The sequence below is a fragment of the Ambystoma mexicanum genome, chromosome 1q (genome assembly GCF_040938575.1).
Source record: "Ambystoma mexicanum isolate Mex_15411 chromosome 1q, UKY_AmexF1_1, whole genome shotgun sequence".
Classification (NCBI taxonomy): Eukaryota; Metazoa; Chordata; class Amphibia; order Caudata; family Ambystomatidae; genus Ambystoma; species Ambystoma mexicanum.
In genome coordinates this window covers 1,320,892,624-1,320,906,926 of record NC_090922.1, presented here as the reverse complement: position 1 = coordinate 1,320,906,926, position 14,303 = coordinate 1,320,892,624, and positions in this window count along the sequence as shown.

Below are 14,303 nucleotides of genomic sequence, written 5' to 3'. Positions count from 1 at the left end.
TTATTCTTAATAAATGCTTGCACTTGTGAAAACCTCTGTCGGAATCTGTATGTATCTCATGTAAAAGTATTTGTTCCATTTATATTTCAGACGGGGTGAACCCCATCAAAAACCATTGTAAATTCCCTTTTTTACAATTTGGCAACTCTAGTGGGACTTCGGTGACAGAGGGCTTCAGCTTGGAACTTTTTCCAGCGGTTCACCAGTGCAGGATTGTCTGTTTGACGAATTGACCCTGGAGGCCTCTGCTCAGAAAGGAGCCCATGCTCCAGCAGCCACAGGAAAACCTCAGACCACATCTGCAACTAACTGCTCAACACGATGATCTGTTTGTGACAGAAGGCTCCCCCCGTCTGAAAGGCCGTCTGAGGACCAGTGCCACATTCGCTGTGAGGTTCCGACACAGACGTGCGTGTGTGCCGACAAGATAGACGACATCTGGAATCCAGTGAGAATGTTTCTAGCTGTTGAAATGACTATTTGAGGAATGAAAGTTGTGTCCATTTTTGATTTTTTTATTCTCTTCTCTTCCTTTCATTTTTTCCGTTTCATTTTTTTGTTTGTGTGTATTATTATAACATGGGGAAAATACTACACTTAAGTATGCCCTAGGGTTATAATCCTTGTGATCATGAGTTAAATACAAAAGTTACGGAAGGTAACAGATTAGCGAACAAAGCGAGGTGCGCCAATAACAGGTAATTGAGTAATCATGGGAAATGCATGTACCAAAGTGAATTGTTGCGCAAGTAATTGCTTGAATAACATAGAACAACACGTGCCAACACCACCGACGGGGAATCCTGGGTGGGAGATTATGGTTAAAAAAAGGATTAGGCACCGTTTTGTTCTTACGAGAATGGCACAAATATACCTCCAAAGCCAGTGATCCTACCCTGCTTTTTCCGATTTATGGCTCTTTTGATTTAGACTGAATTACGTATCTCAGGGAAGGACTGCTGGCAGGAGTAGATAAAAAGATAAAACCTCTTCAGTGGGAAACGTATAAAATCTGGGCGGATTATGCCCGACAGAAGTCGATAAGAAAAGCTCGACTTAAGGATAAAAAGCCACAATCAGAGAGAGATAAGGCAAGAGCCTATGAGCTCCAAAGACTAAAGTAAGGCTGTGAACAGGATAATAGGAAGAACGTATTGCACACAGTATGAGCATGTTTCCAAGTCATGTACAGAGGATTCAGCACCTATTATACACACAGATCAAGAGCCTGATCCCTTAATAGAATGTCTTCTCTCCACTAAAAGAACTCCTCCGCCTCCTTACTCTCGCCTGGAAGGGAGTGGGGAGTCAAAGAACACCACTCCTCCACCAAATGCTCCTGTATACCAGACTAGAAGGATAACTGAATCCCAGAGAGATGAAGCAAAATGTTTTGCAAATGCTTGCATAACTAAAGGTGCACAATGCGTTAAAATAGCTAGGGATAGTGCACCTCAAGTTGAACAGCCAGTGGCAAATTAAATTGTGAATTACTTATGCAACAAAGTATGGTCAGCCTATAAATTGATTAATAGAGATGAACCATATGATCTTCCAGACGACTACAGGGAAATGGATGTGAATAGACAAAAAGGGATCATTTCCATAGAAGACTGCTCAGATATTATAGTGACACTACTTATGTGGCTTGAAAAAATTCCCTTAAAAAGGTCAGTAACGCACCAGAACCCTATGAGAGAAGTACCAGGTTTTGATAGCAGCAACCCCACACATCAGGTTCATGTACCTTGGAATTGCATGGAATTATCTTTTACTAAGGACTTTCCAGATATTAGACAGAATCCAGAGCAATGGTATAGTCACCGTGTGCTAAAGAGTGGACCTCTCACAATAAATGATATTGATCAGTTGTTCTCATGTATATTACCCCCAGATACCTGGAGACAGTGTAGAAAACAGGACAGTGAAGAACCTCCCATTAAATGGACTGATTTAGAGGATGAAACAGTGACCAAATATAGGAATGGGCAGAGTTCTTTACACAAGACTATTCTTGCCTTGATACATAATGAGAAGGATATAACAGATAGTACCCAGAACGCAAATGAACTGGGATAAGTTAACTCATTGCAAACAGAATGAAGGAGAATCAGTTGAAAATTATTTTACCAGGAAAAAGCAGGCTTTTAGCTCTTTTAGCGGACTGGACGCAAGTACTACAGAAGGACAAAAGGGTTTCTGTTCCCACTTTGTAGGAGGATTACTTTCTTACCTTAAGAATGATATTCAAACATATGAATCTACATGGCCAACCCAGATTTCTGCTCAAATACTGACCATGGCCAGATATTATGCGGATAGACTCAGTAAAGAAAAGACTGAGAAAGCTAGAAAGCTGAATAGTTTAAAATAGAGTATTAATGCAAAAAGCATTTCCAGACAGAGGAAGGGGGTAGATGCAGACAGCAAGAGGTATGTTCAGAGGAAGGAGACAGGGGGCAAGTGCACCCCCATTCAATGGAAAGAGTGGTATAGATGAAGGATGCCACTATTGTAAATTGAGTAATCATTGGATTAAAACCCAGGGGAAGAGGGAGATCAGTAGGGCGTGGTTTTGCCAGAGGACAGATGAGACTAGGTAACAGTGAAGAGGAAAAACTATCCAAGAGCAGCAGAATTATTTTGATCCTAGACAAGGCCAACAGTATTCAGCAAGAGATTACTATGAAGATGACACACATTCAGATGACTATGTAGAATAGGGATGCAGAAGAGAGGGAAAAGGGAGAGTGCAAATACAAGTGGACCACGAAGGACCCTATGTTGAATTAGCACTTAAAAATACAAAGCCAGGAAAATTGAAGTTCTTACTTGATGCGGGGCTACCCATACATCCATCTCCCATAAATTGATACCTACTGTACCCCTCTCTGGGAAAGTAAATACATCAGTAGGGTTTTCAAATACACCTACTTATAGCCCCATTTCAGAGCCTATCTATTCTCTATAAGACCTATTTCATGTCATGCTCCTGTTGTGCTTACTAACAAATGTGCGTTGAATCTATTGGGAATAGATCTGCTATAAAAAAAATTGCATGCTACAATTTGCTGTACCCCTGATGGTGTTTATCTCACTTGCATGTCTGATGACTTAAAAAAAAGCTGCGCTTACAATGCTATTACCACAGATGTACTTTCTGATGAATTACTAACTGTTGATGAGGGTATGGGCTAAAGGTAAAAATGATGTATGGTGTCTCCAGATAGCACCTGTTCGCATTACAATAAAAGACAATGTGCTTTACCCAAGAATACCCAGTACAAAATAAAAAGCACTAGAAGGAATCCGTCCAGTAATACAAGATTTCTTAGCTAAAGGCATTATCAAACAAATTGCAGGCAGCCCCTGTAAGAGCCCGATACTTCTCATTCAGAAGGTTAGTGAGAATGCCACACCTGAATGGCGATTAGTGATTGATTTGCGCCGTATTAACAAGTTAGTACTGCCTCAATTTCCAGTTGTACCAGACATGGTTTCTCTTTTTACCATGATCCTACCTGCTGCCCAGTATTTTACTGTCATAGACCTTAAGAACGCATTCTTTAGCGTTCCAATCCACGAGGATAGCCAGTATTTGTTTGCTTTTAATATTGAAGGAAGGTCTTATACATTCTGTAGAGCTCCACAAGGTTATACAGAGTCCAAGTATGTACAGTCAAGCTTTAAAAGCATAGCTAGATTGCTTTTCACTTACTAATGGCACAGCCCTCTTACAGTATGTAGATGATTTGCTTATAGCTGCTGACACCAAAGAGCAATGTATAAACTGTACAGTCCAATTATTGAATTTCTTAGCACCATTAGGTCACAAAGCTTCTCAGAATAAGCTACAGTTTTGCCAAAAGCAAGTAACTTATTTGGGTCATATCCTATCCAAGGGAGAAAGGAGATTACATCCACAGAGAATACAAGCTATATTCAATACAGTAGCTCCAACTACACAGCAAGAAGTGAGAGGATTTTTAGGTATGATGTCGTTTTGCAGCCAATGGATTCCCAATTTGTCTCTCTTAGCAAAACCCTTATTCAATCTCACTACCAAAGAAACGCCAACTCCAATGCCAGGTACCAGAACACCAAGCAAGCTTTGATATGCTAAAATAAGCTTTGTGCAGCTCATCTGCTTTAGGGACCGCCAATTATGCTAAATGTTTTTCCTTATTTGTGCATGAAAGGTCTGGATGTTCGCTATCTGTATTAACTCAACTCCATGGAGATAGAAACAGGCCTTGTGCCTATTTTTCTTCAACCTTAGACACAGTGGCTAGGTGTTTGCCTAGATGCCCAAGTATGGTTTGGAACGCAGAGAACGCTTAAAGTGCATTTAACCCACAATGACTGGAGCAGGCATGGCGAACTGGAGCGCACGGAGCGAACTCGAACACACGCGGCAAGCCGGAATGCATGAATGCGTGACCGAAATATATGGAACAGACTGGGATGCATGGAGTGGATAGGAGTGCAAGGAACGGACATATATAGTATGATTTGGAATGCAGAGAATTTCTGAAAGGGTATATAACCCATCTTTTCCCACCACCACGCTTACTCTCTCCTTACATCACCACTCAACTAGAACACAGTGATACTATGACACCATTCGGTATAACTGTTCTCATACCAACACTCGCCGCTCACTCCACATCATTCTAAGTAATCACTGCTGGTAACACCCCCCCCCCCCCCAAGTCAGGCGTTCTCCTCAGGCCCAACGCAGCCACATCCGTTCTGGATAATTCCTGCCAGAACTAACACATATCCCTGACCCCAAAACCAGCACACCTACCGCTAGAATGCAGCTATTACACAGATACTGCACGAGCTGCACACATACCCGGTGCCCACACGCACCGTTTTGACTCTCTCTATTCTCTCTATTGATATGAACTTCGGTTCCCAAGGGCGTTCAACCTACCAGCGCCTTCAGACCATACCAATGGTATATAAGGCGCTATATAAATGCAAGATAACAATAACAAGGGCAATTGAAGGTGCTCACTTTCTGTGAAACAATCGGAAGGTATAGTGCAAGGACATCCACTGGTAGTGATGGTGCCTCATGCTATTGATATACTGATGAACAAAACACAAACTCAGCATATGATTAATGCTAGATTGACCAGATATGAACCGATTTTTACTCGCACCACACAACGATAAAAGGGTGCAATTCCCTTCTGATGACCTCACTGTATTGCATGACTGTATCCTCACAGCAGATGAGGAGACAAAGGGAAGGGTAGATTTAACTGCTATACCTTCAAGTGAACCTGATGAACCCTATACTTGGATGGCTCATGTTTTAAATTGCCAAGCGGCAGCTCCACAACTGCCTACATTTCCCCAGGTATCGTGGTTCCCAAAGACATCACAGGAGTGACCGAGGGACCACAATATAACCTCAGGCCACGAAAGCTAAAGTAACTGTGCCGATTGATGCTTGCTTCTTTTCCTGAATTGACTTTGCTGCCTTCTCTACAGATTGTCTAGGGCGGTGAATACCGGCATCTTTAACAAACTGTCTTTGGGGTGAGGCATTTGAACACTCCTGAAACTCCTATAACCCTTGTCTTGCCCCAGCCTGTTAAGAGTCTTTCCTTTAAGAAACTCTCTCATAATGCCAAACAGTATCTATGACACCTACTCCTGAATCCAGACCTCGCTCCAAACCCAAGGTTCTGTTATTTCTACTACTTCTGAGTGTTTTCCTATTTTGTTTATTTTTTTCCCCTAGACAAATCGCTCAAAACCCCATATTCTGCTAAACCTATACCTATATCCTATCCTTTCACCAGAAGAATCATATCATAAGGAACAAATAAGAGAGAATGCTTTTATTTCCTTGCTTCATCACACTCATGATATTGTGATGGATTCCGATTGCTGGATCTGCTTGCAGTACCTGCCTATGTGGGGGAAGGGATGCCCCTGCTACAGATACCTTTACCTTTTCTTCCTTCCTTCCTGCCATGCATTTAGTATTCTCACGTATTGAGATAGTGCTTGCCCTCAGAAAGAGGTCTTTAGGGTTTAGCACCAAGAGTGGCACTGCTGTGAATAACAAAAGCATTTACTGTGATTTTGAGAAGGATATCCTTAAAAAGGGCTGATGTGATCTGGTAACTGTACCCAATGCTACTTTTCCTTTTTCATCATATTTTTCACCCTTTTCTGATACTGCAAACCTTCCTTCACTATATTCTCCTGATAAACTGTGTGTGAACTCCCCTACCACAAACCCAATTGCATTCCTTAAATTAAGAAACATAGATGTCCAAGATAGTATCTGTATAGAAGCTTCTGAGGCCTATGAGGTGGGATATAGCTGAGATTGTAACATAATCTACCACATGCCTGACCTACATCCTTCTATGGATGCCACTATGTATGTGGGGGATTCTATTTACTTTATCTGTGGTAGTCATGCGCACACATGGCTTCCCAAGGGCTGGGCAGGACGTTGCCATCTAGGATTTGTATTACCAGCCATATCTGTTAAACGCAACAATGATGTTCCACAAACTATCATTAAGCACCTACCGCGCTCCAGAAGGGGTGTGGTGAACCGAGGAGATACTGCAGCTGACATTGCCGGTGACTTAATGAAAGCTTTTATTCCCTGGTTTGGCACCGCTATTAACTCATGTGATATCAGGAGGTTAGCTAGGCTGTTGGATGCCACAATCGCTGAGACAGCAGATGTTTTAGAAAACATAACTATTGAAATGCAGACTGGCCAACAGGGGGTGCACGGATGAGCTCTTCCTCTGTGTGAGCTCTATCCAACAGGTCCTTCAAGTGGTTTGAGCCCCCACTTCGGGACCCCCCAGACAAGAAACACACTGGTGCTACATGAACCTGCCCCCCCCCCCAAAACTGGAGAAAACCTGGCGAAAATCGGCACAGCATTGTGGGAGAAATCATTGTGCAAAGGAGGCAACGCGAGACCCGCAACCCCACTTAACGGCTGTAACGAACATCATACGTAGAAGAGTGAGGAAGCAGCTACTGTCCCCGGCTCACAGAGCGTGGCTGGAGCACCATGGTGGACCCCCATTCCCAAGCTTGCACTGCCCAAACAGCTAATTGACTGGTGCGAGGAAGAGGAGCAGGAGGAGCCACCCTGCAGAAGCCTGCAGGCAGAGGACACAAGCTCTGTAGATGCAAGCTGTCGAGAACCTCCTTGGGTCCCGGTGACGCAGGAAGAGCGGACCCTGGCAGAAGCAGTAAGCTCCTATAACTGCCCGAGGTAACGGCCAGTCGCCGGGGAAGACGTCCCGAAAATCCGACAGGCCCATTGCCGGACCCTCTGTGCATGCTGTGGAGACCTGTGTGCTGTCGGGCAACCCCGCTGCCCTGGCTGTCTTCTAAGCTGCATAAGCGAGGCGCCGGACGATAGACCCGCCATACGAGTTGGTGATCCAGAGCGGGACCGACCAGAGCAGTGGGGTAAGACCCCGCGGCGCACTGTCACCCGAAGCGCATACCAACTAGACAGCGCGTGCGGCCCTATGATACGCGCTCCCTGCATCGAAGACGAGAAGCAGACGGATACAAAGACCGTTTCAGGACACAATTGAGCCCCTAAAGGGCTACGCTACCCGGGGCGCACACGCAGTACAGCCTCCGCTCGCCTAAAAAAAAAGGAAGATCCAGGGTGTTACAGAGAGTGCCCCCCCTCGCAGACAGATGCAACCGCAGCGGTTCAGAGGGGGATACTTAGGATGCAGTACCCAACCACGTGGAAATCAGCAGGACACACAAGAACCCACGTGCACAGCAGACACCCCACTAACTTTAGGCGCAGCACCACAAGGACATCCAGAGGGCCCCCCTGGCTCAGAAATACTGGCGACACCGAAACAGCTCCTCCAGCCCACGAGCCCACATCGCTACTCCATTACAAACAAACCGATACCGGGTGTCCTATAACGATTGTGACACGCCGTTGACTCTACCGGGGTCAGAAGAAGATATTCACAGACTCCACCAGTGCCCTTCAGTGCTCCCCACCTTGTCATATGTGCCTCACTGGATGGACAGCTCCCACCAACTTACACAGCTTCTCATCCACTGAGGCCACATTAGATGCGTTCATGCCAGACATCCCTGCCAACCCGGGAATCGGCCTGAGACCAACAGATCCACTGCACTGAAGTCGAAGGAATACACAGGGGAAACGCCACAAGGCACAAGACATTCACATCCCCACTGAATCAGGTAGTACAAGAGACAATAGGGCGGAACTGGGCCACTCACAAGGCAGAAGGACCAGCTCCAAACCACCCCCACGACACCACAATTAATTTCCATCCACTTGCCGTGTTGACTGGGCACACTCCTCTCGACACGCGCGCACAATTCACAGGACTGTTGGGTCCAGAACCCGAGGCTGCCTCGGACCCCTGAACTTAGTCCTAAGTGCCACCGAATCGTTACAATTGAACTGTGTGTACCAAGGGGTTGGGCCCTCTCAGAATACAGAGAGGCATGTGCCTCCCTTGGGCAAACGCACCAACAAACTAGGAACAGACGGAAGGAGCCCCTGGGCATGCAAAGAGAGTGACCACACCCCAGAAACGGATTGATACTGCAGGGTACCCGCCTGGACAACCTTACACTAGTAGAGCTTGACGGGAAGAAATATCATACCCCCACAGGGGTAGTGAACAGAACGAAAAGTGCATGGACACACAACAGAAACTTGCTAACTACCAATACTCCCCACGTCACCCGGAAGCGGACCCCAAATCGACATCCAACATGGCGACATCGGGAAACGGAAGCTGCCGCGACAAAGCGCGACGTAGCGGCCCTTCTTTCTGAAATGAAAAATATGAGAGCAGACATCGGAGGCAAAATTAACAGGATCACAAACATAATAGATAAGCTGGAAGAGAGACTCGAGGGAGTGGAGACCAACCAAACCTCACTGGACACACTTGAATCCCAAATAGATCAGAGAGTACCGGACATTGAGACAAGAGAAGAAGAATATAGTTAAAAAATTGATGTCCTGGAAAAATCGCGAAAGGCTTAACAACCTAAGGATCTTCAGAATACAAGAGAAGGGGAAACAGAACAAGACTTGAAACAAGCCCTCCACGCGATCTTTGAAAGTACTATTCGAGGATGATGCGGTAGATGAACCCAAGATGAACCGGATTCACAGAGCCGGGGGAACTCCTGGTGGCCCGAAGACCGTTCTAGTGAGATTTCACAACTACTCTGCTAAAGGGCGAGAATTCTGGACAAACCCAAAAACACCCCCCAAATAGTCCACGGCACAGCCAATGTGATGATTTTCCAGGACTTGTCCTCGCGAACGCTGGCCATGCGAAGGAAATGCATACCGCTGACCAAATAGCTTAAAGAAAAAGGAATCCGACATCGGTGGGGGCTATCCCTTCTCTCTCACATTTGAATACCAGGGAACTACCATCAGAATACAAACGGAAAAGGACATACGAAACTGCATTACAGACCTCGTAGGCAACATCTCGAACAAACAGAACCTAGAAGAAAGATCCCGTGAGGACCAGCAATGGAAGCTACAGGGGCCCAGACGCAGGAAAATTCCGGTATCCAGGAAATATAGGAGGATGAACACCTCACCGGGAATGGATCATTGAAAATGGTAACTGCCAAACAAGAGGGGTTTAGAGAAGCTCTACCCCAGAAAACATTAAAGATGCAGCGGGAAGAATCCCCAAAGACATTCAGAGTCTGTTCCCGCCTTCATCTCCAGAAGACCACACCTGAACAGTGCACTTGACGCCAGTAATGACTTTCAGGTAATTGCTGGGTTAAAGATCACCACAGTGAGTTAAACTACTTGAACCTAGCCACGACACTAACTGTTAGGTGGTCGTCTGGAACGCAGACAGTGCAGGATTGCATAGCGAAATACGCAAAGGCTTGCAGAAATTAATACATAATGAGAAAGGGGGGTGGGTGGGTTAAGGGGGCTCACAGTTCTCAGCGATGCTTAAAATATGGACTGTGGGTTGCACGTTCCGCACTGATGGTCCGAGACTGGCTGGGTGAGATGTTCCAGCTAGTTCGGACGCTGAAAGGGAGGGAAAGTGGGAGGGGGGAATGGGAGCGAGGAGAGTTAGTGAGCACGACAGATGTGAACAGGAGTACAAAACAACTGAAGATTAATAGGTACATGAGACGTCCGCATACCAATGAAAATAAGCGGAAGTACAATGGCAGCGTCACCTCCAGTTAATACACATGGGCTTCTCAAGGTTGGCACGCTAAATGTGAAGGGCTTAAACTCACCAAATAAAAGATCCTTAGTTTGCAGGGAATTTAGAAGAGCGCACTTAGATGTGCTCTTTCTACAAGAAACAAAGTACATGCGGGGAGAGGAGCAGAATGTTTTCCCAGCCAGCCAGCTCTCAATACTGGAGCTCCAGGCCCTTGAGGAAGGCGCGCGTAGGCATATTGGTCAGCAAAGGGATAAACTTTGAACTCTCCAAGACATGGACCGATCAGGAGGGGAGAGCCATCCGATTGGTGTGCAGAATTCACATTACTACCCTTACCTTGGCAACACTATATTCCTCTAACACTGGTCAGACCCACTTTCTGAAACACACTGTTCCAAAGATAAGCAGCTGGACATACTATCCTGGGAGGGGACTTCAATCTATGGGCTGAATCAACTATGTACAGACAGGCAGGCAACCCAGAGACCGGCCCCCTACCCTACCAGACAGAGGCTGCGCAGAAGCGATAGAGATGTTGCAAATCTTTTGTTTACATGATACCTGGTGGCACTTACACCCCGATGACAAAGGATTCACCTTTTACTCACCACCACACCCAACATACACCAGAATAGATTACATGTACTTAACAAAAGACATCTTCGAGGTCGCCAACACAGCCAACATTGTTCCGATCTCTTGGTCAGACCATGATTTGGTATCAGTCGGTATTGGACTGGACACCCTACCATCCAAAAATACAAAACGGCAATGCAATGAATCACTTTGGAAACACCCAATCTTCCGCACTGAAATGACACAAGCAATTGAAGAATACTTTAAAATAAATGACATGGGCGACATCCCAAAGAGAACGGTGTGGGAGGCGGGCAAGGGGCGGAAAAAAAAGGAAAGGGCCATAATAGAGAAAAAGTTGAGGAACGAAATCACACGGCTAGACACAATAGCATGGAACAATGAAACTGATAGGACTTCACAATTCGGACTAGATATGATGCAAGCTAGTATTACAGTTATGTCTAGATATGACATAATGCTAATCTTCTCAATTCTATCTAGATGCGACGCAAGCTAATCTTTACAACCCTGTCTAGGTGTGGTGCAAGTTGACATGCACAATTCTGTCTAGATTTGACGCAAGCTAGTATTACAGTTCTGTGTAGATATGACGTAAAGCTAATCTTCACAATTCTGTTTACAATTGACGCAAGGTAATCTTCATAATTTGGTCTAGATATGACGCAAGCTAGTATTACAGTTCTGTCTAGATATGATGTAATGCTTATCTTCACGATTCTGTCTAATTGTGATGTTTGCTCATATGCAATCTTTCTGGACGAGCTAGCACATAGTATAGTCTACCTAGATGCGAGATATTACTCACTAATAATTATCTTGATATGCGAGATGGCTGGGCAACACAGTTCACAACTCAGTGTGTCTATGTGGGGCGACAGTTGCTGAATGGAAGTGGGTACATGATATGATGATCTATTATATGATATATATGATATGGCATTTATAACGCGCCTATACACAAGTGTTATAAGGCGCGACATGCACATTACCTTCTATTTGGTGGTAATAAGATAGGAAAGAGGTGGGCCAGTTTTGTGGTTGCAGAGATAGCTGTGCCCCTGTTATGTTAAGTTACGTTATATTAATATATACAACGCATCAAAACTACCCAAGGGCAGTCTCTAGGCACTGCAAGAAAGAGGACGTGGTTGCTTAGTGAGGGAAGAATGATAGGATAGGTCCAAAACCAGGAGCAACTGGCATCTGCGTGTGCTGGCTTGCAGATGGTAGGTTGCGTGCACTGGCTTGTTGTATCAATACAGGTAAGGTCCAATGACTTCAGCGTTTTCTGTGTGGCTGTTGGGGGTGTGTATGTGTGTTTTATGGGGAGATTGGCAAGTGTTTAAGGTTGTGTGCACTGGCTTGTTGTGACCGTATGGGTAAGGTGCAGTGTTCGGGTTAGTTTGTTGCAAGTGTGTATTGGTTGTGATGGTTTTGTGTTAGGGTATACGTTTGCTAGTATAGTGTTTGGGTGGTACGTTTGAGGAGGTAGAAGCAGGTGGTTAGTGCTTTGGCTATTTGCCAAGTTCTTCTATGTGGCTAATGTAGACAGTCCTTTTTGATGTGGCAAATGACTAATCTCTATAATTCTTCTAAGTGTGACGCATGGCTAAACTTCACCTGGACAGAGTGTGGACTCCTAAATTGGAGGCACAACAATAAGTGCAAGACACCTATATTTGAGATATCTAGATAGAGGGAGAACGCCCAAGTATGGGACACAACAGTAAATAACACCACTGAACAGTTGGTACACAGCAGTGATAGGGGTACTCTTCACTAGCTGACTAATTTTGGTAGGCTATGCTCTGTAGGTAATGAGAGGCAGGGTTTTTCGAAGTATAGCGATTGCTGTACTCCCCACCCAGACCACACTTATTTGGTCAGTCGCTGCTGATTGACGGCTGGCTACTGGCTTCTCAGGCAAACATGGTCTGGAGCTGCTTCTTTGGGAGCTGCCCTTTGCCTTGGGGCCCTTAGCCTAAGAGGTTGCACGGACAGTGGGCTGCGCTAGGGTGTGTGATTAAGAGCCTACCTCCTGGAGGGCAACAGCAAATTACAGGCACAGGGCAGGGGGTAGGGAGGGGGGCAGGAGAGAGGTCACACAGGTGCGGCAGAAAATTTGAAAAAATTCTGGAAGGCAAGTGTAACAGAGGCAGAGACAAACCTGACTGTTCCAACTAACTGCAAAGGGGAGGGTGGGGACAGGAAGAAAGCCAGAAACAATATACCCGAGGTACTGCACACTCTAGATGCAGGCCAGCTCTGAAAAACAGGGTGGAAGGCCACAGAAACCCAAGCTAAAACCACCAGAATAGCACAAACTAGTAAAAAAAGATTGGAAAAAAAAAAAAAGAAAACACACACACTACTCACTGAGCATCAACTTGTATGTCTCTCAAAGTCTGTGTGTGTCCCCCAAAGGCCAGTTAATTTTAAATGACTACCTGTTGATATTTACGTCCTGATTTTAATGTTGTTAAATCCTTGAATTAATCATGCAATCTGCTGCTGAATAAATTGCTTACCTATATAACAGTGTTCGATCCCTCTGGTGACTGAAAAAGCTTGCACGGACGCGAGTGATGTCCGTGTTCTGTTTTGTCTAGATCTGAGTGCTAAAACGCGGTCCCCAATTGGTTCTTGGTCTATAGCTGTTGCACACGCGTGCAGTCAGCGCTCCTGATCTGCAGTGCATGCGCAATCGCAACGAGAACCTCTGCACGGCGCATGCAAAATGCTAATGTGGCGTTGTCAAACGGGACTCAGATTTAGACAAGAACACGAACAGCGCTTAACAATATTAAAATCGGGTTGTATATATCAACAGGTAGTCCTTTCGAATTAACTGCCCATTGGGGGACACACACAGACTTTGAGAGACATACAAGTTAAGAACACTAGACAGCATACCACTGCAACAAAGGGTGAGCGTGTCTTAATTCCCATTATATTTCTTGATACGATTTGTCACTTTAAATGATCTACACTCCAGGAATGTTATACCATGGTACTTCACCGCTCTGCACTTGGTTCTTTTTAAAATGTGTTCTATATCGTCTGAATTACAGCAAACCCTTTACAACAAAGATACATCCACCATGCGATGACACTCTCTGAGGAATTGTGGATCAAGTTTAAACTATTATTATCATCATTTTCAGCCTAGCTAATCAGCACTAACACCGGGTATCCCTGTATGGTGTTAACAATCTCTGAAATATCACCAGTATTTGGCAAATGAGACAAGACTCGCCCTTACTAACCAATCAGTTAACATGAATTGCCGATGAGCACATTATTTTCCAAGGCTGGCATTCGGCCAATTGGTCTCTAATTTACACAAAATAGTGCATCTTTCACTCTGCTTGATTTGGGGATTTTATGGTGTCATCATGTTTCCCTATCCGCGCACACCCAATGCTGAGCTATGTACTGATTGCATTAGCGAATGCTAAACTA